This window comes from Mauremys reevesii, linkage group 5 (genome assembly GCF_016161935.1).
Source record: "Mauremys reevesii isolate NIE-2019 linkage group 5, ASM1616193v1, whole genome shotgun sequence".
In the NCBI taxonomy this organism is placed as follows: Eukaryota; Metazoa; Chordata; order Testudines; family Geoemydidae; genus Mauremys; species Mauremys reevesii.
Window position 1 is genome coordinate 92,659,280 of NC_052627.1, and position 26,979 is coordinate 92,686,258.

Below are 26,979 nucleotides of genomic sequence, written 5' to 3' on the forward strand. Positions count from 1 at the left end.
TCTGGAAAAAAAGGATAAATAGTGAGGTGGCAAAATTTGAAGATGATATCATATTACATAAGATAGTTAAGTCCAAAGCAGACTGAAGAGTTACAAAAGGATTTCACTAAACTGACTGACTGACTGTGCAACAAAATGACAGATGAAGTTCAATGTTGATAAATACAAAGCAGTGCACATTGGAAAACATATTCCCAACTCTACATAAAAAAATTATGGCAGTCTAAATTAGCATTTACCACTCAAGAAAGAGATCTTGGAGTCACTGAGGAGAGCTCTCTGAAAACATCCACTCAACATGCTGTGGCAGTCAAAAAAGTTAACTGAATATTGGGAATCATTAAGAAAGGGATAGATAATAAGACAGCAAATATCATATTGCTTCTAGATAAATACATGGTATGCTCACATCTTGAACACTGTGTTCAGTTCTGGTTGCTGCATCTCAAAAAAGATATATTTGAATTGGAAAAGGTACAGAGAAGAGCAACAAAAATGATTAGAGGTATGGAATGGCTTCCCTATTAGGAGAGATTAATAAGACTGGGACTTTTCAGCTTAGAAAAGAGACGACTAAGAGGAGATATGATTGAGGTCTATAAAATCATGACTGGTGTGCAGAAAGTAAATATGTGTTATTTACTCCTTCTCATAACACAAGAACTAGGGGTCACCAAATGAAATTAATAGGCAGCAAGTTTAAACCAAACAGAAGGAAGTATTTTTTCACACAACACACAGTCAACCTGTGGAGCTCCTTGCCAGAGGATGTTGTGAAGGTGAAGACTATAAGAGGGTTAAAAAAAGAACTAGGTAAGTTCATGGAGGATAGGTCCATCAATGGCTATTAGCCAGGATAGACAGAGATGGTGTCCCTAGCGTCCATTTGCCAGAAGCTGGGAATGGGCAACAGGGGATGGATCACTTGGTGATTACCTGTTCTGTTCATTCCCTCTGGGGTACCTGGCATTGGCCACTGTTGGAAGACAGGCTACTGGGCTAGATGGACCTTTGGTCTGACCCAGTATGGCCATTCTTATGTTCTTCTGTTTTTATGTTAACTAGGGAACTACCATACCCTCTGGCTTGAAGTGGTTTCCATCATATACAGGGTTTACAGTTTGGTTCAATGGCTCTCAGCACCCCCACTGTATAATTTATTCCAGCACCCCTAATTAATGCAGATACTTATGATCATATTTTCTCATAGTGCCCTATCAGCAATTCTGTATTTTAATTCTCCACCATGCAAACTGCCAGTCACATAATTCAATAGCTAACTTGATAGAACTCTTTGAAATCATGATAAAGAAAGATGAGTTTCATGGGGTCTCTTCTAAGGTGAGGCAAGAAAAGTCTTCATCATGGGTAGACTTTTAGTGGAAAGAAGAGCATTGTGACCTAAAGAAGGATGATTTAAAATTCCATTGGGAGCTGAATAAATATAGAAATGATGAGCAATCCCTTTTTTGAAAAAGCCAAGTAGAAGCCCTGGAGGGGTTGAGTTAAACTTAGTTTGAAAGTCATTGGTTGAATGACTCAACATCATTTCTAGCTGGGTGACTAAAAAGGAATCCCGTTCCACCCACTGGAGTGAATCACAATGTTTTTTAACTGGCAGCTGAATGGTCGCATTAAGATTTTTTGTAAAACTTTAGACAGGGAAAACTGACAAGTGAAATTGGTGTTTGCTTGCAATTTTAATCTTCTTTTAGACAAAACAAATGCTTATTTATAGAAACTCTAGGTTCAACTGATTCTTATTATTTTATTTCTGACCTTGACTTTGTTGGAATTGCTGCTACTGTAAAAACCAGGATGTTCAGTGCTGCTACAGTGCCAGAGCAACCCTGGATAACTCATTATAATTTAAATGCCCTAATAAATTGTACATAAAAAAAAGAAATAAACCCAAACAGGAGATGACAGGAGAACAAAAAACAGATGACCCATGGTGGAAATATTCTGCAGACTTTCTAATTTGTTAGCAAACTAGTTTTTACCAATGGTTAAAAAAATGTAGCAAGAAGAATCAGCAGTTTATTCAAATATATCAGCATATAATTTAATGAACCTTCTTTAGTGCTTTGGACAAATAGTACACACACTATGTCCTGTGCAAGGAAAATCAGACATCCTCCTGACACTACTGGGAACAGCCTATATATCCACTGGCATTAACAACCTTTGTGGTAGAAACACAACACCCTACCATAGACAGAGATATGACACCCTACCATAGACAGAGATGAGCCAGTAAAAAAATAGTAGGTGTTCTGAAAATTTATTTTGTTTGTTATAGGTAAGCAGACATGGATGTACTTTTATTTTTAACATTTCTGTGCTTGATTCTCCACTGCAGACTAGCTCTTCTTTGCCACGGTGAAGACAGAATTCTGTCAGGGAGCCAGAGACATATTCTTGATTCTCAGCTATCTGGAAGCTGATGATGTGAAGCTGTCAATGGAGAATTGAACAGAGTGCAGCCAGTGCAGTTCCATCAGACCCTTCTTATCAATGCCCCTGCCCTCCTCCACTCTGATATGCCAAGATTAGCCTGGGTCGGGAGACCAGGAGTGCTGTCTAGCACAGAACTTGAAAGAGATGATGTAGGAGGTGATGAAGTCATCTCTTCCAGTTTTACACCAAGAGAGATTCTTCCTACACAAGGGGAATTATTAAGCACAACTCTCCAACCACGTTAAGTGAACTTTCTGCTGCTTATGTGGTACAAAGAAGTTTAATCAGTCTACAGAATCCAGCCAAGATAATAAGGAATGCGACCCCATACGCTGAGTGTCTCTAAGCCTCTGACTGCCAGATGCTGGTACTAGATGACAGGATCTATCGCTTGATAATTGCCCTGTTCTGTTCATTCCCGTTAAGGCACCTGGCACTGGCCACTGTTGGTGGACAGGATACTGAACTAGACTGACAATTAGTCTGCACCAGTATGGCCATTCTTATGTTCTTATGTTAATGGCTGTTATAAATAGGACTATGATCAATTGTCCACTGAAGGTAGGACAAGAAGTAATGGATTTAACTTACAGAAAGGAAGATTTATGTTAGATATTAGGAAAAAACTTTCTAACTAGAAGAGTGGTTAGGCTCTGGACTACGCTTCCATGGGGGGTTGTAGAATCTCCATCATTGGAGGTTTTTGAAGTACAGATTTGACAAACACCTGCCAGGGATGGTATAGGTTTATTTGATCTTGCCTCGGCAAAGGGTGTGTGGACTTGATGGCTTCTTGAGGTCCCTACATTTCTGTGATTCTATGATTCCTTCAGCGCAACTCTTTGAAAGTTCTTCATTCTAGGACCCTGAAAGGAAGACTGCAGGTTTTCTCACCAAATTGAGTGAATAAATATCACATATATGCCAGAAATCAAATGTCTTTTTAAAAAATGTTTCTTTAAAAAATATCTAATTCCATATAAAGCTGGAGTCTGCAAGCTGTTTTCAGAAAACAAACCTAAACACCCAAATGTAAGGCTAGATTTTGAAAGGTGGGGGAATTGTCTACACAGGGGACACCCAGGAAAGTGAAAATGAATTAATTAAAGCTATGAAGATAAAGTGCATTTGTAAAGTGCATTAAACCCCTTTGTGGATGCTCCCAGACACAGGTAAAGTGGCCTTAGTTTGCTTTAACTTCTGTACATTAACTTCACACATTTAGTTGATTTGTCTTAACTTTCCTAATTTTTTCCATATAAACAAGTTCTGAGACTCCTTTGAAAATCCCAGCCTAAACACAGCAAACAGTGTTGCTTGCTAAATCCAGTTTGTGATCCATAAATTCTGGGTACACTTGACTACATATCCATCAGATCTTTTAGCAAAATAAGCAAGTCTTACAAAGAAGTATTCTATTGAACTTGGTCAGAAATGAGAGCTAATTATATGGACCAGCTCCTCAGCTGGTATAAATCAGCATTGCTCCATGGACTTCAGTGGAACTTTGTCAGTTTATGTCAGCTGAGGATCTGGCCCCATATTTCTATTAATTTTTCTTAGACCTTGCTCTAAACAGTGGTTCCAGCACACCTGAGGATTCAGTCCAACAAAGTTCCTTCAGGATGGCTTGCATGCTTTCTTACCCTTTTCAGACAGCTCAGTGCAATCTGCAGACCACAATGCAGAATGGAAAAGAACACCAAAGGCAAAAATACTTGAGACTTAAAACAGAATTCAGATCTACTATGTTTGGCTTACATGCAACCATATCCTTCTCCACGTGCAACTTCTCCTCCTTCCCACATTATTACCGGTCTTCCCTATATCCTTTCATGTGATCGAATACAGCAAAGTACAATTCTGTTTTGTATTGCAAGTTTGAAATAAATTTCTCCCTCTCCTTTCTTTTTGTCATTGTTCATCTTTTTGCCTGGACTAACTTTAATGAGATTCCATTACATTCTATTTTGCAGCTGATGGTTGGAACTGTGTTTCTGGTTTTACCTAAACTGTGCATTACACTTTGTGAGGGAGAAAATAATGTATCTTTTTTCCTTGTTTCATAATTTTTTTTTCATATCTTGCTCAAATGAAAAACAGATTTGCGTTGACTTCATCTGTTTGTTCCCACCCCCATAAAATAGGGGTGATTCAGCCTGAAAAGAGAAAATATCAAAGTGAGATTTACTATTTCTCATTTATTATTTTGCTCTGATGCTCTCCCCCCAATTCTTGATTATAGTCATGTCCCATGGTGAAGCTAATATTTTATAAAAGAGAAACTTTATAAAAGGTATAATGTAAATGCAACCATCTTCAAAACCACAAACCTTTTAAAAAAGGAATTGCTGTAAAAAGAAATAAAGAAGTTCCAAAACATAGCACAGGTTATTATAAAGTAGTCCATCCAGTTTCTTAGGCTCCATTTAAGGTAATATTTACATATAAGATAAACAAATCTGACTTTGCTTTCAGTTTTCACTAATAATGTTTATTTTGCATCCATAATTTAATTGATATATTGTACAATAAGTTATTCCACTTGAAGGAAACTGAGACATCTTCATTATCAAACCCAGTGGCTTTGTCTACGGTGAAAGGCACAAGATGACAGGATTTCAGCTCTGTTTATTTTGCTGTTCACTGAAAGATTGTTGGCTGATTAATCACGGAAAACATTAACTTTATCATGAATGAGTTCCACTGTTTTGCTTGTAGCACATATATCTTAAAGCACAGTTTTGGTGTCTTAAACATGGGCCTAAAAGATGGTATAATGGTTTCTTCATCCAATTTGCTCAAGTTACAGGTAAAAAAGATTTTATTTTTCTAGCTTTCATTGCTGCAAATTCAGGCTAGGATCTGAAAGTCAAGCTGGACTTTGACTCCATCTCTTTCTCCCTTAGCTTTAATGGTTCCACAGTGCTTATAGAGGTTAACAGTAATAAAAACATGTTTGTGTCAATTAAGTACACTTATATGACCTGGGATAGGACAGGGAACTGGTTCCTTGTGTGAGATGGTTTTCTGATCCTAAGAAGGAGAAGTTGAGTGCCAAGCTAATCTGTGCTACTGACTACAACATGGGTGAAACGTTGCCCTCTTCAAAATAGGGTGTAAGTGGTGCATAGGAATTATGTTGGCCCTCTGCTTATGACAATTCCATTCAATATGTGCTAGCCAGGTGGGGGACTAAACATAATCTTTAGTCAACAGACCATGCCCTCTTGAACAACAGTACCTACAGCAGCATTGTTGCTTGTTTATCTTCTCAACACACTCTTTGGAGAAATGCTACTCTGCTGGTTGCATAGACCTGAAAGCAAACATGGGAAGCCTCAAAAAGTTATGAGCAACTGAAAAAGGGAGATTAGAATAGACCCTTCATCTCAGCCTTAACTAGATCATTCATGGTAGTAAATGTTATTCTGTATTATCTCCATCTTTTTAAAATGACTTGTTGAAAGCTGTGTTCTGATTGACTAAGGAAGTGTCTTAACCCAACTATTTATTACCCAATGAATACTCAAGCTGGGACTACAAAACCTGCCTTTGTAATGTTACTCTGTTGTATTCAAACAATTTTTATTCTAACATTTATGCTTAATTATGCATCAAATACAAAATAACCTATGCTACATTTTAAATGCTTTGGTTTTTGGTATCAATATGCTAGTCTATGTGGCTAGGGCTTTTAAATAAAATCATCATAAAAAAATCAATGTTGCCTCTAAGCCACTTTAGCCACCTGATCGGTGAAGGTAGAACTGCTCAAAATTCTTAAAAACACACAGCTTTGTCATTAAAAGAATGACTTTTTCCCAAATATTTTTCATGCAAAAAATGTCAAAATTGCTGAAATGTTTCATTTTTCATTAAAAGTTTCATACTTTTTTATTTTTCAATTTTTTATCAAAAATATTATAGACAATGTTATCAAAATAGTCAACACATTTTTACAGTTATTGAAAGCCATTTTCAATCAATATATAGTGTTGCTAAATATTTTGAAAAAGATTTTGTAAAAATTTCAGAAAATAATTGACAAATTCAATGTAAATATTTGAAAAAAGGAGGGGAGGTTTCTATTCCAAACTTTTCAAAAAGGAATAAAACCTTCAAAACTTCAAAATTATCTATAAAATTCATGTTTTTATTTTTCAGCTGGCTCTAGGTGAAGACTATATAGACATTAATAGGTTCCCTTCTATACCTTTTATTTTCCCCTCCTTTCCTCACACTCATCACTCCCAACACCACACGCACTCTTTATTCCTTTTCTCTTTCCAGCTGATCAAGAAGGTGCAGGAGGTCTTAAAAGAAAAAATCAGCTGACTGGTGACACTGGGACTTCATACAGGGAACTGCCAGTCCTACTGTTTTATCTGACATTTCTGGCTCTTCAAAGAGGAAGCCAGTCACAGAGGGGTGGGGAGTGGGCTGATAACAGCAGTTTTGCTTCTGAAGCTCCACTCAGGTCAACTTTGGCCAGCAGCATCTGTCTGTTCTTTGAAGCCCTGCTCACACTGCTGCAGAAAGTGAAGAGTCAGGCAGGGACAGGAAAAAGTGGGAGAAGGAGGCAGAGAGTGGAGGAAGGAGGAAGAGATGTATGAGGGAGGAACACAAAAGAACTGGCTGTACAGAGTTGATCAGCTGCTGTTGTTTTTTTTACCATATACTCCATTGTCATAGTGAAGGAACTGAGGGGGTTCTTGGTTCATTATGAATCTTGTCACACATCGTGTATAGCATAAAGATCCAAAATAAAACACTTGTATCTAAAATTCAATCAAGCTTTTAAATGTGCAAAAATATTTGTATTGACAGCCACATTTCTAGCAGTGGAGTTTGAGGGCGGGAGGGGCTGTAGCATTTCACCATCAATGATTTTGCTTTTAAATGAAATATTAGTTTTCATTCCTTCAAGACAAGAGGATAGTCAGCTCAGGAATGTTACAAGTGGGGACTAGCCCATCTTGGAACCACTCACTGTTATTGTTATTACACATCATTTATATTGTACAGGAAATTTTCATGGCTCTTTGAAAACAAACAATATAAGGAAGGGTACCTATCAACAATATTGCCAAAACAAACAAACTCACACACAGCATTTAGAAAAGTTTTACTGCATATTTAAATTAACGGAACAGAGTCGGACAAATCATGGATGAAAAAAGTTGCTGGAGAAATGTTAGATCATTTCAGGATGCACAGTATTGGTCTTTGTGAAAACATATTTTAAGGCAGTCTCAGAAGATAGAGGAAAGGTGGTTTGTGCTTTAAGTTCCTGGGTTAATTTCCTGGCTCTGCCTACAAAGTTCTTGTTTGTCCTCAGGGTGGGTTCCTCAATGATACTTAGGGTCCATTTCTAGACACCACTGTGATCCACAAAACTCCTGCTAAGCTCTGCCTAGCCCTGTAGGCACCTAAACTGACTTGATGCCTGAGTTTTTGCCTATGGGTATGCGATGTGCAGCCTCAGCCTGGGCACCCAGATGCCTATCTCCCACCTAAGCCGGAAAGCAATCCACAAACCAGAAAAGATAGGTGTTTGGCTGCCTAAATTGCTCAGACAAGTTCTCACAAAACAGCAGTTGAGGGAGAAGGAGCTTCCTTACAGCCTTTAGCCTGGTGGACAGGGTACTCAGCGAGTTTGGCCAGTGCAAGTCCCCCTCCTCCTAGGGAGAGCAGGGATTTGAATAAGGATCTGCCACTTCTCAACTGTGTGCCCTAACCACTAGGCTGTAGAGTCATTCTAACTTTTTCAATGTCCCAATTAATATTTAATTATTCAATTATTTAATTAAAGTGGAACAACTTCATTAGGAGAAATAGAGGGAGACCCACATCAGAATATTCCATGCCCAGTGGTTAGGGTACTCACCTCGGAGGTGGCTGAGCCATGTTCAAATCCCTTCTCCCCTCTGACAGTGGGGTAACATGAACTGGAGGTCTCCCATGTACTGGGTGAATAACCTGCCCATTAGGCTAAAGATTCTAAAGGAACTTCTCCCTTTCCTGCACCACTGTTATGTGTGAACTTACCAAGGGAGGCTGATCTGGTATGTGGCTTCAGAACACATCTACTCGATCAGGCCCTCCACATGTAACTTAGGTGGCTGAATACCTATATTCTCTGGTTCATGGCTCACAAGCAGAAATCACAGGCACCTCCTTGCAGCCTGGACTTAGGCACCTATCTCCATGAGAGGGGTGCGTCTTAGCATGTACCCTTCTGGTGGGTGTCTCCCATTGGCTAGCTTAGGCAGGGAGCCACCTAGTGTGCTGGCTTTGGAGGTTGCATTCTAAGGCATCTATCTCTCCCTACTCAATGTACAGGATCCTAAGTACCTAACTCAGGCTCTGTTGGTTGCAGAGTTGTTCCAGTGATTTTCTAAGCATCTAAAAGTTAGGCACTACAAACCTGGGCATCATAACGCCTAAGTCCCTTCATGAATTTGAGCTTTCTCTCTGTGACTCAGTTTCTCTTCTGCAAAATTGGAATAAAATGCCACATTCCTTTCATCCTTTCTCTTGCTTATCTGTTTGGACTGTAAACTCTTTTCTCTTCCAAGTCTATTTTTTTACTATGTTTTTTGTATAGGGCTAGCACAATGAAACACCAATTTCAGATGAGATCTGTAAGCTCCACTAATCAAAATCAGAACCCTAAAATGAAGATTCTGACTGTTTAACTATCCCAGAAGGTTTTGTTTTTTACTGTAAGAAAATATATCAAAGTGAAGCCTATAGTAAAAACCAAAGAGTTCTGAGATAGCTAAACAGTCAGAATCTCCATTTTAGGGTTCTGAAAGATCTAGCAGTAATGAAACCTCTCTACATAATCATTCCAGGGTTCATTTTTTTACAGTATGTTTTGGATGTAATGTTATTCCAAGTCACTATTTGATACCTGTAAACATTTTATTAAAAATTCAGTTTAATTGAATATTGGGAAAATATTGTACGAAATGTTGTGGTATTAGTTTGGTGGGGGTCTTTTGGAAGCTCTTGCATACAGTAGAAAACTTTTGTCATTGCCTGAATGTCTTTAATTTCTTAGATGCCAAATCTATTTGTTAGAGGATGGCCACACAAGCAAATAAGCACACATTTATATGTAGAAAAAATATACTAAATATCCTGAATATTGATTCTTAGAACATACTCATTCTGGAGCACACAGGAGAAGGTAACTATGGACTTAAATTTGTCTATATGGGAAAGTTTTGCCAGTTACATTAGTACAATTATACAGATATAATGAGACTTGTATAAGCCCTATTTGGACACTCTTATCCCAGTATAAGGCTTTCTTCAGTTTAGTTTAAGCCTCTTTCCAAGTGACATAAGCTATACCAAAAAAGCAATTAAACAAACCCCCAAAACAACAAAACAATGCACCATTATATGGAATGTGAGTGTCTACTGGGGGTGGGGTGGTCAGTTTATACCAGTATAACTCTGTTGTTTTTAATTCACACCTTAGGTGACACAGTAAAACCTTCTCTTAGCCTTAATAACACACAAGAGTTGGTTTAGAAAGTAAGTGTGAGCGAGTCCCTAATTAACCATAAACATACCTGTTTCTGTACTACACTATAGAATGTATGCTTGTATGAGGTATATGACTTGCTGAATTCCAAATGAAATTTTATCAGCTATTAGATAGTAGAAACACAGCCCTCAAAATCATCCCAGGAGTACGCAGCATGATATCATCCTTTCCATCACATCCTGGCAATCATTGCTATAAATTACTACTAAATATACAGAAACAAAGCTTCTGACTCGCAAGTGTAGACTGTGGGTCAGTATAATGCACCTCTATGTTGATTTATCATTGTGATGAGAGAATACAGGCCAGGATGAAGAATATCAAAGCAGTTGTTGAGTGTACCAGTGTCCTCCTGTTAGTACGAATAGCCATCTATCTTAGATACTTATATGGCCTTCACCACTGCAGTATCTGAGCCCTTCACAATCTTTAATTTATTTATTCACACACCTTTGTGAGGTAAGGAATCCCATTTTACAGATGAGGAACTGAGGAGCAGAGACTCTGACTTGCTTGAGGTCACCCAAGAAGTCTGTCATAGAGCAGAAAATTGAAATTGGGTCTCGAGAGTCCCAGGCTAACACCCTAATCACAGGACCATACTTTCCACTCCAGTCCAGAATGTCAGAGAGAAAATAGAGGAATCCTCTTCCAAAAAACACATTGGCTAACCAGGAAGACAGATAATGGAATGGGCTAAATGAAGAGACAAAACAGCCCATCTACAGTCAACTCAATGGATATATGGTTATTGAGGCCTTCACCAGCTTCTTTGTAACTTCTCCAACAGGTGCTTGTCAAGGACCTTCTACTCTATATCTGCTCTTTCCAATGTGCCTGCTATTTACATCAGCCTCAAGAAGATTCAGCAAATGTTTGAGAGTTTTCAAGGGCATCCAGGATGGTACATGCCACTCAGCTGTTGGGTCTTATTCAGTGTAATCCTGACTTCAGTTGGGCCTTATTCAGTGTAACTCTATCGAAATAAATGCTTTTGCTCCTGATTTACCCATCATGAGCAATAAGAGAGCAATGCAAATACAAATGAATTTGTCAAAATAAGGTCATTTCACACAATCTGGTTGAGACAACACTTGGAGCCGTAAGAAAGATACTAGAATTTATATTTTTGCCTTTCTGTTCTATAAATGGTGATGTTTTTATTAATTCTATTTCTGGAATCTTTTAAGTATCTCATCCATTGCCTTCTCTCCTCTGGTTCAAGAGGTTTGTGACTCACTCCCACACTGTTGTGCACTATAAACTGCAATTGTTATTTCCATTATTTGGTGGGTGAGTCATTTTCTTTGCAGCTATTCACTACAAACTCTGAATCTTACTTCCCATTAACATCTGTTTGAGTCTCTTCTGCACTGGTGATTACTACAGTTTATTTCCATTGTGACCATTTTGCTGCATTATTGTTTACTATAAACTGAGTTCTGTTAGCATCACCCATAGTTCATAATCTTCCCTAAAGTTGTGTCCCAGGTATGGCTTGATCTATTTTTTTACCTTGCTATTTTTCCTTCACCTGACAGAACTGTTTGAACCTTTCCTACACTATTTATTATAGTGCAACTTTCATCACACCTAAAGATTTTCTGCTTCCATTAACCCCTTTGCTCTTCCTTATGTAATAATCATTAGTTTTGATGAGGGAAAATTACCCAGTGGGAGAAATCCTGGCCCTAATGAACTAAATGGGAGTACAAGTATTCACTTAATTGGGCTAAGATTTCACCTTATAGCTTTAGATGATTTCCTTTGCAAATTAACAGCAATTGCCACAGCAAAGGATACTTAAAATTTCCCTAACCAACTGAGAAGACAGAAAGTCTCAGAAAGGGGCAGGCTTGACACAAGAATTGGCAAGCAATGTAGGTGGAATTCATCTCTGTGCATAAGGCCAGAACAAGGGCTGTGTACTACTAAATCCCACATAATTACTCAAAATGGAATTTATGTAGTACATAAGCTCTGCCCTGGCTCTCTGTGCAAGGGAGAATTTCACCCTCTATGGATGAAAGTTCAGGTTTCATGGTATTTATATATAAGAAATGAAAAATGAATACTTTGGCCATAATCAAGGCTGGGTTGAGTTCATAGATGTATCTTTCTCGGACATTTGTAGAAGGAAACCTATGCTTTCAGCTATATCGGGTATTTATTTATAAATCCTCATTTGAATAGTACCATTCATTATCAGCCTTTTCACAATGGAAGCAGCAGCTTCCATCGTATAGGGTGGGAGAACTACCTTAACACAAATCTGCTCCTTCTGCTTCTTCTTGTGCCCTGAAGGCAGCAGGCTTCTTATCCTGGTTTCGCTGCATACCACCCAGTGAGAGGAAAAGGAATATACTCAGAATGTGCACATGTGAAGATAAGGAAAATCATCTTCTATCCCTCAAAAGGCAGAACTGCTTAAAGCAAAAGTTCACTAAATGCTACCAGTTATATTTTATGATATTGAGTCTTAATAGTCAAAAATAGAGTGGCATAGATGTGCTGAAAGCAAAAGCCTGCACAGACTGTGTCTGGCCCTAGTGTGGGTGTGTAGTAGGAGGAAGAAAGTAAATTTCTTCACTTGTATACACCAATTACAGGGCCAGACATAGCAGCAGTCACTGTGCTAAAGGGACGATAGAGGTTGCTTCATCCTGTTGCCCTCAGGTTCAAGTCATCCTAAAGGGGCCAGTTTCCCCTCTCCCACCATGCACCAGCCTGAGGAGATAACCAGGTGAGCTGCAGGGAGAACTTTGCATCCTCCTAAGTAACATATAACAGTTCCCAACTCAGGCAAGGACTAAGTGACACAATCTGGGCCTTTAGTGAGAAGAATACAGTAACTGAGGCTGAAACAAAGAGTGGAATTCTATTACAACCATAAAAATGATTGTATTGCAAATGAAAGGGGACTTGTCTGCCGAGCTTCGTGGATAAACATGGCTTGTTGCTGGCATTTATTATATGTGAGAAATTACAGCAACTGTAAATGAATATATTAGCATTTACTCCCTTGTTCAACAAAAGCAAAGATATTTGTCAGCTTGGGTAATAGGAGGAGGGATAGCTCAGTGGTTTGAGCATTGGCCTGCTAAACCCAGGGTTGTGAGTTTAATCCTTGAGGAGACCATTTAGGGATCTGGGGCAAAAATCTGTCTGGGGATTAGTCCTGCTTTGAGCAAGGGGTTGGCCTAGATGACCTCCTGAGGTCCCTTCCAACCCTGATATTAAATATGCTGTGACTATACAAAGTTACACAATCTACTGTATGAATCAAGCCTTCTATTCATATTTTGTGTTTCAAAGTCATTCTGAAGGGTATTTTCTCTTATTTTGAATTAGTGTCTACAACAGACAAATGATTAATCTCTGATCGGCACAATTAAATGTACTGGCAAGGGACACTGGTTGTGTTGTGTTGTCTACTAATAGATTTTAAGACTATTGTGTGTAATGATTATTCACATCTCTAATTAGGTTTATTTAAAAGGAAAAGTGGAGATCTTTGACAGTTACTGAATTTCATTTTAAGGATCCCAGGGAGGAAAATTTCTTCCTAAAAAAAAAAAACCCATAGAAATCATGAGACTAAAAATCCTTCTTACAGCTCACACAGATATAACTATATAGTGGTATGTAAAGTGTTTTAGCCTTCTATTCTGTCATCAACACATATAGGGGTTTTGTTTTGGTTTTGGTTTTTGAAGTGCATTTTAAAAGAGTGGGACAAATTGAGCAAAATAGTTACAGGGGAACTTACTTTTTTTCTGTGTGTATTTGTTGTTGCTGTTTTCTTCTACAGCTTGTCCCTCCCAAAATGACAATTTATAATTATTTCTGCTATTAAGGGCCCAAGGTTGCCCAGAAGGAAGATACTGAATATTGTCTATTAGGTACAGGTTACAACCTAGTAAAGTATCTCCACTTGTCTGCTACTCAGCTGACAGGTTTGACTGCAGAGACAATGTCAGTGAGGCAACATCCTTTACTGGACCAACTTCTGTTGGTGAGGGAGACGAGCTACAAAGAGCTCTTCTTCAGGTCCGGAAAAGGTACTCAGAGAGTTACAGCTAAATACAAGGTCAAATAGATAGTTTAGCAGTTCCATGAACGGCTTGAATGGAGATAAAATTACTATTGTTAAACAATGCATATAAATGGACCCACTGACTGCCTATATAGCTGGAGAACTGACCAAAGGAAAAAGGCAATTTGCACAAATCTAAAATTTGAACCGAAAGGTCTTGATTTCCTGAAATCATAAGGCTTGACCTAATTTGTCTAGGTTTGCTAAGCCTTGCTCAGTGGGAAAGATTAAGAACGTCAATCTTCTATCCACTAAGACAAGCATTTACCATTTCCAGCATGCAATCTAATCTTACAAATACAGGAACTGTTGAGTTATTGCCACATTATGTTCTATCAACAGAATAAGGTATTGCACATGAAACAAAATGATGGGAAAATAATTAATAAAATATAAGCAGACAGGATGGAGCATCTTAATGCCTAATAAATAAGCATCTTCTTCAGTTCTCATTCTTAGGCAGCCTGGTTATGTCATGTAAATATTGAAAGCACACACTGAATCTATAGAGTGCATAATACTGGCATTATGAAAGCCCACATAAGCACTGGCATCAACTTAGCGGTGGCTGGCAGCTTGTGAACAAATTTTCTGGATGGCGTCTAAAGAATAACAATAAATGTCATTTTAAAGTTGTCAGATACACTAATAGACATAGGATGTGTGATGCATTTTGGTGCAAATAAAATCAAATTTAGCTGTACATAGTAGAGATAAAGAGGGGGAAAAGCCATATTCAATACTGGACAGCTTTTAAGTGGCCTGCATTTCAGTTTATTGTGTTTCAGAGTTTGACAAAGGAATGCTAAGTTGCCCAAGAATTGGCATATAATTAAAAGAAATTAATAGTGGATAAATGTTAAAAAGTGGCACTATGCTCAAAATGCCTGGAAAAATATATAGGAAATTGCACAAAAGGACATTGTTAAAAATAGATGTGAATATATTATGATGTTACATGCAAATCTCATGGTTATGAATGAGCATTTAATATAACAGGCAATAATTATTTTACCCATATGATTTCTGTTAGATTTACTAAGAGAATAATGTAATTATTAAACAATCCAAGATCAGAATTGCATTATGGGCAATTCACAGAGTTTTGAAAGGCACACACAAAAAAAGCCATAGTGATTGAAACAACCAAGAACTACAATGATATATGGGGCCAAATATGTCTTGTTTCTATTATGAATAGCCACTTATAAATTGAAACAAAGAAAAGACTCAGGTGCATGTATTTAGTGAGGATTTCCTGCTATGGCATCATCTATTCAGAAAATTAAATTAAATTTAGAATGCTCATTCATAACCAGCATTCTAAAAATAACCCTTCAAAGTAAGTGTATAATTGTTCTGCATCACAATAAATATTACCAATGGATTATATTATATTATTTGCATTCTGGTAGCACCCACAGGAAAACAGTCCCTGGCCTTAAGTGCTCACAATCTAATGCGATGTCTACACTTGGAGCTAGGGCTGGGATTGCCAGCTTGTGCAAACATACCTGCTCTCTCTCTCATTGGGCTAATGCACTAAAAATAATAGTGTAGTTGCAGGAGCATGGGCAGCAGCCAGCAGTGGCACAGGCTAGCCACCCTGAGTATGTACCCAAGGGTCCAGGTGGGTTTGTAGTCAAGGTGGCCTGTGCTACCATGGCTACATTACTACTTTTAGCCCACTAGATAGGTGGGAGCTAGCATGAGTATGTCTACACCAGCTGGGAATCACACCCCTTGCTCCAAGTATAGACATGCCCTTAGAACAAAAGGAGTAGACAAAATGTGAGGAGAGAAAGAATAAAACATACAATCACTTTTTCAAACAAACAAACATACAAATAATTTAGTTGTCTCTCAGCCTCGTCATTATTCATTGGCAGTGCCTGGTAGGTAGAAGTAAGTTTTGAGGTGAGGAGAGATTTGAAAGGAGAGGGTGGTGACCTTATAGTTAAGTTGATAGAGGAGATTTCTTCTGTAAAAGGCAACATGAAAGAAAGCATGGAGATGGCTATGGCAGAGAGGATGGATATCGATGGATTGGAGGTCTTGGAAAATATATTCAAAGGAGCAAGTGGCCTGGGTAGTGAGTGATGCTGACAGATGAGGTGGTGGTCAGAGCAAAGGCAGTCAGATGTTGGGAGAAGTAGCATGATTTAGTGAAAATGAAGTCAAGTGAATGGCCAAGAGTCAAGGGATAGAGTGTAGATATAGCAGAAGGATAATTTGGGTGATGAGGCTCCCTATGAAAGACAGCAGCTGTTGAGTCAGTACTGGAGGAGGGAATCCAGGTTTCAAGGGGTTATGTCTTGATAATTAACTTTTTAATATATAGTGTATTGTTTAAAACCCTTATTGTAGCTTCTCCTTTTTTTTTGCAAACACCATATATATTTACAGGTCCATATTTCTTTTTTTCAGGTTTTATATCTTGCTGGAACTTGTAATCAATTTTTACTATAATGAAATTGTTCACACATATATTAAAACTTCAGAGCTGCAGTAAATGAAGACTTTTTGAAAGCTAAAGAGAAGGAAAATGGAATGAATACAAATGGACAAACTGGGAGTGGTACTGACTGTGTCTTTGGAAAAGCAAAACCGGAGATTGGATAAGTAGTACTTGGATCTGAACAAATATTTCAGGAGTTCAAGGTGGTTGAAAAATTATTCTAGTTTTGGCCTCTCTCTAGAAGCAAGGAAAAATTAACAACCGAAATAAAAGGAAAAGGGGAATCCAGAAGGTGGATGACTAGATAGTCAGTAAATATTAGAGTCCAAATTCTGATTGTCTTCTAACACCAGTGCAACCTCCAATGAACTCAGCTGAGCTAGTTACAGTAACCCACTACAAGCAAATAGAAATTGGTTTTCCCGCTATTGCTTTTTTTCCTGCTACCTGACAACTAACCAAAAAACTTGTTCAACACTTGTTTCTAGGAAACTTTTCTAGGTTGTGTGATGAGGCACTTCTTGGAGGCATAAGGTCACATTCACCTCTCATTTTCATGGGTGCAATAATGGGAGAACAGGGTCGCATTCTGGGAAACTTTTCTGGGGACAGGTGCTCAGTGTTGATTTTATTTATTTATTTACTTAGGCTTGCTCTGTTCACTGCTGAGGTACATATAGAACATTTGCACCAAAGAGTATGGTTTAAAATGTGGGGTGTTTCCTCAACATTGATGTGACTTTGAGGGTTCCAGCTTTGATGACGCACACACTGGCGAGATCTTACTTTGTCCTATGACAAAGCCTATTCCACCAAATCAGAAATTAATTATTTGGGAGCGGGAATATTTCAATTGTTCCTGATGTCACTAGGCCAATAGTTGTCAATTTTTTTTTCACCTTGTTCTCAAAATCCTCACAAGATTTCTTGCAGAGATTCATGTAAATCATGCAACTGTTGCTGCTGCACAGAATTGGAGTCATAGTGATAAAACATTGGTTACTTTGGTTAACTAAATGCAAACTGGGGAGCCACTTGCCCAATAGGACATTTGAGGAAGGTTCCAGAGTGATGTGGAAGAAGGGGATTGACTGAATTAGCTAAATTTTTACCTATATATTAACATTTTTATATTGCCATAAGTCTAAGTAACAGTTAGGGTGCCTGGATCCTTTTGCATGGGCATATTTTTTTATTGTTTAAATCTAAAATAAAATGAATAAAATAAATCTCTGTCATGATTCTGATGGGGGTAGTTGGGGCTGTCAGGGGGAAGTAGTACTTTGAGTTGTGTGAAGACTACTATTTGGGGTTGGTGAAGATGATAGTGCTCTACTCATTCTGTAGTTGGGGAGCTCCACTTTAAGAAGCTGTGGCCTGGATCCACACAGGGTGCATCTACACAGTGATCAGCAGCCTGCAGCAGGGAGTCTCAGAGCCCAGGTCAACAGACTTAGGCTTCCAGGGCTTGTACTACAGTGCTAAAAATGGCTGTGCAGATGTTCGGACGAGGGCTCCAGCTAGAGCTCGGGTTCTGAAACCCAACCCTCTCCCCAGGCTTCAGATCAAACTTCATTCCTCTGATGTAATTTGTGTATCCAGATCCTTTTCCAGGGTGTCCGTGTGTGGACATTATTTGGTTAGGAAAGCAGTCTGTAAAGATAGATATAATTTTTATTATTATTATTTTTCTTATTGACCAAATGCCATCACTTCTATTAAAGTTAGCTTTCTGTATAAAACAGCTTTTCTAGAATGTTGAGAAACATAATGCCTACCTTGAAAGTACTGGTACAATGGGTAAGTGGACCAGTTATAGTTAGTTTTGATCACTAAATAAGTTAGAATAAGTCAGTAGCTGTCCAACCATTGGCATTCCATGGTTCTTTCAGTCATTACAGCTCTCTGGTTCTTGATTTGAGTTAAGATCTGGATTAACTGTAATGAATGTCATTGGTAATGGAAAAGAATTTATCTCTAATTCTATACCAGACCCAAAGAGTAGCCTTAGTTAAAGGATGTGTATAAATTTCGGGGGGGGGGGGGCAATGATTCTTTTATTAATCTATGATAGTCTAGTGATGTTTTCACTGCCACAATTTTCTTCTTTAATGAAGACCCAGTGTTTGATTGTGATAGAGTAGTGGTTTTCAGCCTGTGGTCTGTGGACTCCTGGGGGCCCCAAAGACTATGTCTAAGATTTCCAAAGGGGTCTACACCGTCATTTGAAATTTTTAAGGGGCCCACAAATGAAAAAAGTTTGAAAACCACTGTGTTAGAGTGCCCCAACTCCACTACTGTTTTGGGCTGTCTGGCTTGATAGTACCATGGCATATTTTAAACAGCTAGTCTACTCTGTTTAATGGGTTGTACAAAATAGTTGCACTCATGCTTTGTCTTTTCCTGTTCCATATACATTCTAACAATATCCTTTATATTCTTGCTAGAGTTTCATTTGAGATAATCACAGTAGGATTTTGAAACAAGAAAGATATTCTTGGCAGAATGTTCATTTTGACTGTGTATATTTGTCCCAAAAAAGAAATTACATACTTCCCCCAACACTACAGGTCTTTTTTCATTTGCTGAAGTGGTGACATTTAAATCATAGAGCTCGTCTAGGTTGTTTGAGATTTGAATTCCCAGGTATTGTTTTTAGAATTTGCTTTTCATTTGTACCAAAATGTTTTCTGGAGGAGTGACTTCTCAGATTCCGGCTAATGAATAGCTAGCATTTCAAATTTGGTATAATTTACTTTAGACCCAGACAAAGTCCTGGATTTCTTTAGATGCTAAGTTTGGGGAAATATTTGCTTTAGATAAAAATAATATTACATCATCTGCATTTAAAGCTATTTTCTGATGTGTTCCTGCAAGTTTTATTCCTGTGATAGATTCTTTGTTCCTTATCCTCTGTTCAGAAGGTTCCATGGCCAGTGCAAAAAGTAAAGGAGACAAAGGACATCACTGCCTAGTCCCTCTGTGTAACTCAGATGGTGGAGATTTTACACCATTAACTCATACAGCTACTTTGGGGCTGGTGTAAAGAGCAATTGTCCATTGAAGGAACTGGGAGGACTTGAAACAGAAAGTTCCACTCTAGTCTATGAAAAGTTTTCTCTGTGTCAAGTGAGCAAAAGAAATTGATCTGTTTTTGATCTGGCATTATGAATGATTCCAAGTACTCGCTAAATATTATCTGACACTTGTCTATCCTTAATTAATCCAGTTTGAGCTGGATTTATATGAGCTGAGATCATGGATTACAATTGGCTAACAGGTCTTTTTTGTTAGAATCTTTAGGACATGATGCAACAAGGATATGGGCCAATAGGAACTGCATAAGGTATGTCCTTTCTAACATTAGGGAGAACAACAACAGTTGCTTCTTTCATAGCTTGTGGAAGTCAATCCCCTAACAGCATTTTATTGACCATATCTCTCAAGGGACTTACACATACCTCTCCGAATACCTTGTAAAATTGAGCTAGAAACTCATCAGCTCCTGGAGTTTTATCACTTTTCATAATGGCTATTGCGACAAAGATTTCTTCTTCTGTTATTTTTTATCTCAAGTTTCTTTATCAATTTTGCTTATATTTGGCAAGCCTGCTACTTCCAGGTATTTTTGAATAGCTTCAGAGCTTTGAGTATCTGAGATATAGAGAGTGTTTTTATAGCAAACAACAAAAGTAGGACATATTTCATTGTACTGATTATTTTTAGTTGGTGGAATAGTACATTCGTCTTCAATTCTTTTAAGGTTTTGGGCCAACAGCTTATCATTTTTATTTCCTTTATAATAAACATCTGCTTTGTATACCTAAGGGCTTTATCAGTGGCATCTGTCATCAACATATTCATTTTCCATCTAATATTAGTTAATTGTCAATATACTTTGTTTGAACCTGTGCTCTTATGAAAGTCTTGTAACCTTTTTATCTCCTGTTCTAGTTCTACTTTTTCTTGAGCTCTTTCTTTTCTTAGTTGAGAGGCTCTGTTTATCAGCTGGCCCCTAAATACTGCTTTATCTGCCTCCCACAGAAGGACTTTTTAAATTTGTCTTTATCATTTATTTGAAAGTATTGAACAATGTACTGTTTAATTGCTGCAACCTGATTTTTGTCTGGGAGAAGCAACCTATTCATTTACCAAAAAAAAAAAAAGATCTTTGGTATCCACCCCAACTATCAAATATTACTTCAAGTGGTGTATGATCTAACCATGGAATGATGCCAATTTCTGCAGCTCTTGTCTGCTTCATTAAGCATTTAGAAATTAACATTAAATCTATTCTAGCATATAACCGATGAGGGTAGGAATAAAATGTGTAACATCTTTCCCCTGGGTGCAATTCTGTCCAGCAATCTGAGAGACTGAATTGTTGGCACATACAAGTCAATGCTGCACCTGCTTCCCTATACCTCTTGTCTTTTTGTATCATATTGTTCCCAGTAAAGAATCAGCGTGCAATTGAAGTCTTGTCCAAATATAATTTCCCCTTCCCCAAAGTGTTGTACTATTTTCAATAAGTCCTTAAAAATAGGGTGGGTTTTTTTGCTTTCAATTGGGAACTTACACTGTACCCACTATTATTGATAACCCAGCAACTGTGTTTCATCAAGATAAACTCTTCCCATCCTTAAATTGTTTAGTAAATATCACGGTATGTCCATTTTTTTTCTTTTCTTTGGATGAAGCAAAAAATGTCAACTGAAATCAATTACCTTTTATGTCCACAATTTTCCCTTCCTGAAAGAGAGTTTCTTGAAGTAAAATAAAAATGAAAGTGGGTTGGGAATTTTTTAAATTCTGTCAGGGCTTTTTTTCTTTTAATAACATTATTTAGGCCTTTGGTATTCAAAGACGTTACTTTAAAAGGAAGAGCTGTTGAGAATAACTATTCTGATTACTGAGAATTTGACATTTTGTGATTTTTAGCTGTTTGATGGCATGAACCCTTGTGCAGCTAATGTGTTCCTTGTTATGTTGCATTCACAAACTGTGCCTGAATATAGCGTGGTTTGTATTTGTAAACTTCCCTATCTATTTCTTGTGACAAATTTGGAGGGGGCAGGGAGTTAAGAACATGATGAAGAGTGATAGTGATTCCATGTCACTTTGTCTTACATCAAACTTTGACTGAACCAGTTGTTCAATATTCCACCTATTCTTACAGTACTATGCGAGTCCTTGCAGATAACCTTTATAATTTCAGTTATCCTATCTGGAGCTCTATATGATTTTATTACATTACTACTTTTTATTACTTAAATTGAACATTAAGAATGGTAGATGTTTTGAAGGGTGTTACGTTGGATAATGTAGAGGTAAGCTCTTTAGCATATGCTGGTGATGTACCACTGGCAGACATGTTTGAATAAATTATGATACTCTTCACTACATGGAAAATTGGTGTAGTCAACTTGGATTTATAATGAAAACCAAGAAGACAAAGTGGATACATCTTGGAAAAGGAGCAAAAGTTGAAATGCAGCAGTGGTGATATTGTGAAACAAGTAAAATCTTATGTGTACCTAGGAAGATTCATCAGTATTTATGGTACCATCAGGATGAGGTTAAAAGGAGATGCATTTTAGGTACAACTGCTGCACAGAAGTTGATGAAATTATGGACTGATAAAAACATTAAGTTTGTACCATATCAAAAATTTATCAAACCGGTACGCTAATAATATTTCTTTATGGTCTGGAAGCACCTGTATTAAATGAAATAGACACCTGAAGGCTGGAGGCAGCAGAGATGAGAATTATTTAGAAGACAGAAGCTGTACAGTGGAATGATTTTAAGACAAATGATGTTAAAAGTAGAGTTGGTGGTGAAATCAGGGTACAGGATTGTTTGCAATCAAAAAGGTTATGATGGTGGGCAGAGTGTAGATGACAAACAGATGATAGGATGGAAAAGAAAATAATGGAAATACAACCAACGTCCATCAGACCTAGAGGCTGATGACCAACTAGATGGTGGGACATTGTATGCAGAGGCATGACCAGGCTGGGCTTAATGGAGGAAGAAGCCATGGACAGAAATGAATGGTGATGTTGTACTTCTCCCCATGTCTGTAAAGATGCTTTGGGATGAGAAGGAAAAGAAGAATTCCATCCCCCACTTTCTCAGTTCCCTCTCATCTCCTGCATTCCCATTTCTTTCAAACCACAAATAAAATACCAATATAGTGTGAAAATCGGTCCCCAAATGGCTGTGCTTTGCTGAATCCCAAACTCCATACTCTCCCCATGAACTCTTGGATGGCTTTTGTTGAAATCCAAATGAGGTAATTTCTTCACCAATGGGACTGTAATCCTTGCTGTCAGAGATTACCATCTAATCCTTTGAATTACCTGGGCAGGCTTTACACAGAATCCCTTAAGGATCTTCCCTATTCCCTCTCTGTTCTTCTCCATCCTCCTCATCCCTAACACTCCCCACCTACTCCCATTTTATTGTCCTTTATTTTCTCTACCTTTTAAAATACAGAACACAGCTATCAAAGAGCTATGATCACCCAATTTAAGAAAACTTCATGCTACTTTTCCCCCAACAGTAACATAGTTACTGTTCAATCTCATTCTTGACAATTCCCAAGAAGACTTTTCTGGATAATCGTAGTTTAGTCATCAGGTATCTGAGACCTTTGGTTCAGCTTCAGTTTTGCCTTTGCCAGTATATTCTCTAGAGTCTTTTGTCTTTTCTTTCTCTATTCTTTTTTTCTTGGGTATCTGCCAGGATTTTTCTAGCATTTTATCCTTGGTTTCTACCTCTGAAGTATCCTCCTGTATGTCAGTGTTTTGGAGTTCTATCCCAAGTGACTGGAGTATATTTTTAACTTGTTTGAAGTCTCTTACTATATAATACTGATTTTGGAAGCTGAATGAGAGTTTAAATAAAAATCCCTATTGGTAGCAGATATTTGCCCTCCTAAGTGCTGCTTTAATTTCCCCCCATTCTGTGCTCTTTTTTCAAAGGTTAGTACAGAGAAGTCATGAAAAAATTGTAGCTTGTGGCCTTTGAATATGAGCTCAGGACACTTTCTGGCTTTGTTTATAATGAAATCTTTCCACTGATAAAGGTGAATTTTCACCATTATATTGCAGGGTCCATTATTATTAGGCCCAGGTGATGAGAGCAGTGGCCTATATAGTCTCTCCACAATTAAAATATTTTTTATGAACCAGATTGTATTTCCTCCTTCAGAGTTTTCAGGCAGTTCCTTAATTCTAATGTTGTTCCTTCCAGCTCTGTTTTCTATATCATTCAATTTAAAATGCATCTCTCTCTCCCCCTCTCTCTTTCTGCTCTCAACAAAAGAGATTTAGGGAGTCCCATGTCAGAATACCTTCAGTAGTTAGAGCACCCTTCTGAAAGCTTTGGGAGACTCCTGTTCAAATCTTTCTCCTGTGGCAGAGTGGGGAGAACTGACACCAGGTCTGCCAGATCCCAGCTGAGTGCTCTAACCACTGGCCTAAAAGTTACATGCTAGGCAGCACCAACACCGCCTCTTCTTCTGGCAGCCAGATTTTGAATGGGACCTGATCTGTAGGCAGCCTCAGAGCATGCCTATCAGATCAGGCTCCACAAGTGAGATATGTGGAGGAACATCTACCTTCCCCTGGTTTGTAGGATCTCTCTGTAGCTTCGGTGGGAAATAGGCATCCAGACACCTAGAACAAAGCAGCAGCATGCATGCCCACAACTAGATAAAAAGGTGCCTAGAGAACTTTTTCCATGAAAATGTAGGGGCCAAGTGTGATTAGGCACCTACAGGGTGAAGTGGCATCTGAGCAGGAGTTTTGTGGATTGCAGTGGCACCTAAAACTGGGATTTATCTGGGGATTAGGCACCCAAGAACCTTTGTAGATCTGGGCCTGTGTGGCCTGGCCAGCACTAAAGTCAATTGAGTGAAGCTACCCCAACAATTGATTACAGAGTGATAGTTTGTGCAGGGTATGGTAGCAGGAGGAGATGGAGAAGGGGTGAGGCTACAGCAACAGAAAGGAAGGATCATGTTCTTCCTCCCCTGGCTCTTGCTGTGTCCAAGAGTGTTACCCTTAAATTTAGGCTCTGGGGTGTCCCTAGAAAACCTGGTTAATGTGCTTAATGTGCTTTTCCTGGAGTGTGAGCCTCCAGGTAGCTAAGAAACACTTGAAGGAAACAGATATACCCTTCCAATAAAGTGATTGACATAGGCAGTGTTCTTTTCAAAATATTTTTTTTATTGCTGTCACTAATAATTCCTACGGCAATATGATTTAAAATACAAATCCTCATTGCAAGTTAAAGAGCATCTAAACTACAATAACATACCATTTGAATGATTCCAAGTGATGCACTTTATTACTGGTGATCAGTCCACAATAGATCACTGACAGGAATTTTTTACTTATATTTTAAGTTTTACATAAGAAAATTACAATTAACAGCCATTCATTCACACACTCACATATACTAATACTACACTTATGCTAAACTGTAGTTAAAAATAACAAGTTTACTATCTGTTGATTCCACTGTGTTGTTACAAATGTTGCCACTGTTTGCTGCTGAAGAGACTTTTCCCAACAATGCTCTCTTTAGGATTCTGGAAATCTTTGATCCTCTCAATAACTGTTCTGTCTGCTTGGTAACCCCTGGAATCACTCTTCTTGATCCTTTCCAGCAGCTCTTCTTGCTGGCTTGTGACTGACTTCTTTGCCTACTCTCCAATCGTTTTCTTAAGTTTCTCAACTTCCTGCCTTATATACTTGTCTGGGCATGTTTGCTGCTAACATTACCACATTCTTGGACACATGCCAACAATTTCACACATGTTCACTGCTATTGTTTTGCCTCAGAATCATGATTTCCTCATCTGACTCTACTGCCCATGCTCCAGATCTATTTACTTTGTGGCCATACCTCATTTTATATAACTTTACAAGTTGGTATGCTCAACCCAGAGATTTCCCAGTTCTGGTCATATGATCTATATTATCCAATGGTAAATGATCTGCAGCTTTCAGTTGGTAAGGTGACTCCTTATTCAAGAGGGAAGCCAGAGACAGAAAACAGAGGACTACAGCATTCACTACTGGATATTTTTTCCAGTATCGAGAGCTGCATGGTTTTATTTATTTATTTATTTTTCAGAGTATGACTAGTGGGTGACCCCCACAACTTGTATGTGAATTGCATTTCAACTATTGAGAAGTCTTACTCTTTATCCAATGGCATATGTTTGACTCTATTGATCTCTGTTTTACATAAAGAAATGATTGGATCTTAATTAGAAAAAGACAAAATCACTTTGCCTAAACTCAGACTCATTGGAAGGTCAAGCATTTGCATGTTTACTCAAACACAGGCTAAGCATGGAAAATTTCAGCCCCACAGGTGCATATTTCAGGAAGTTAGGAGCATCCATAAATAGTGGTTATCGTCATAATATAAATAATGGAAAGTGTTCTGCAACCTAAATCATATAAAAGCATCTCTGTATTCCCTGTACTAAAGGATCTTTATTATTTTAATTCCAGAGGCCAAACACTCTGCTCTTTTAAGTTATGTAAATTCATGCAGAAGCTTAGGCATTGGGGATTTGTATTCTACATATACAATATAGTTACCTAAACTGTTTGGATTAAGAAAAAATCCAGTTTGTATTTCTTTGATAGGTTGAAATAACATATGCACCATTTGTAAAGAAACAACATCTACACCAACTCCAAAGAAGTTATGCTGTCCATATATCATAATATGTACTAACTAAGGGAGCAGGGACACAGATAGCTACACAATTGCCTTTAATACACTCATTTTCCAAAGGGATTATAAGGTTCCAAATTGATATGTACTTCAATCACAGAAATGAATATTGGCCAAATGTGAGAAATATTTCAGTTCTTCCAAGGGAAGATTCTGAATCCCACACTGGCTGCTACAGGTGTTACAAGTGGTTAGGGGAGAATTCCCCTGGTTCAGGAGCCGTCTGGGCCCAGTGCTTTGACACTATCTAGCCCTGACCCAAGAGACACACTGGGGATGGGTCTGAAGACAGGAGGTATCAACCAGGGAAGTGCTGAGAGCAACAGGGAATTCTGGGCTGCTGGGCAACCTATAGACAGCCCTGAGAAGGCTATAAGTTAGTTCAGCAACTCCCCACCCCCTTTTGGGGCTGTACTTTCTCTCACTACACACGGCACAGAAGCAAGCCCCAAAAAGTTACTGTTTACAAAAACGGGATTAAGGCACAGTCCTGAAAACACTCACACATGTAAGTATCTCTGTGTGAGAGCAGTCCCGTTGAGTTCAATGGGACTGATTACGTGAATGCAGTTACTCACATATGTAAGGCCCTGATCAACTCTGTAATCAACTCTGTGTGGGTAGATCCGTGTGCCT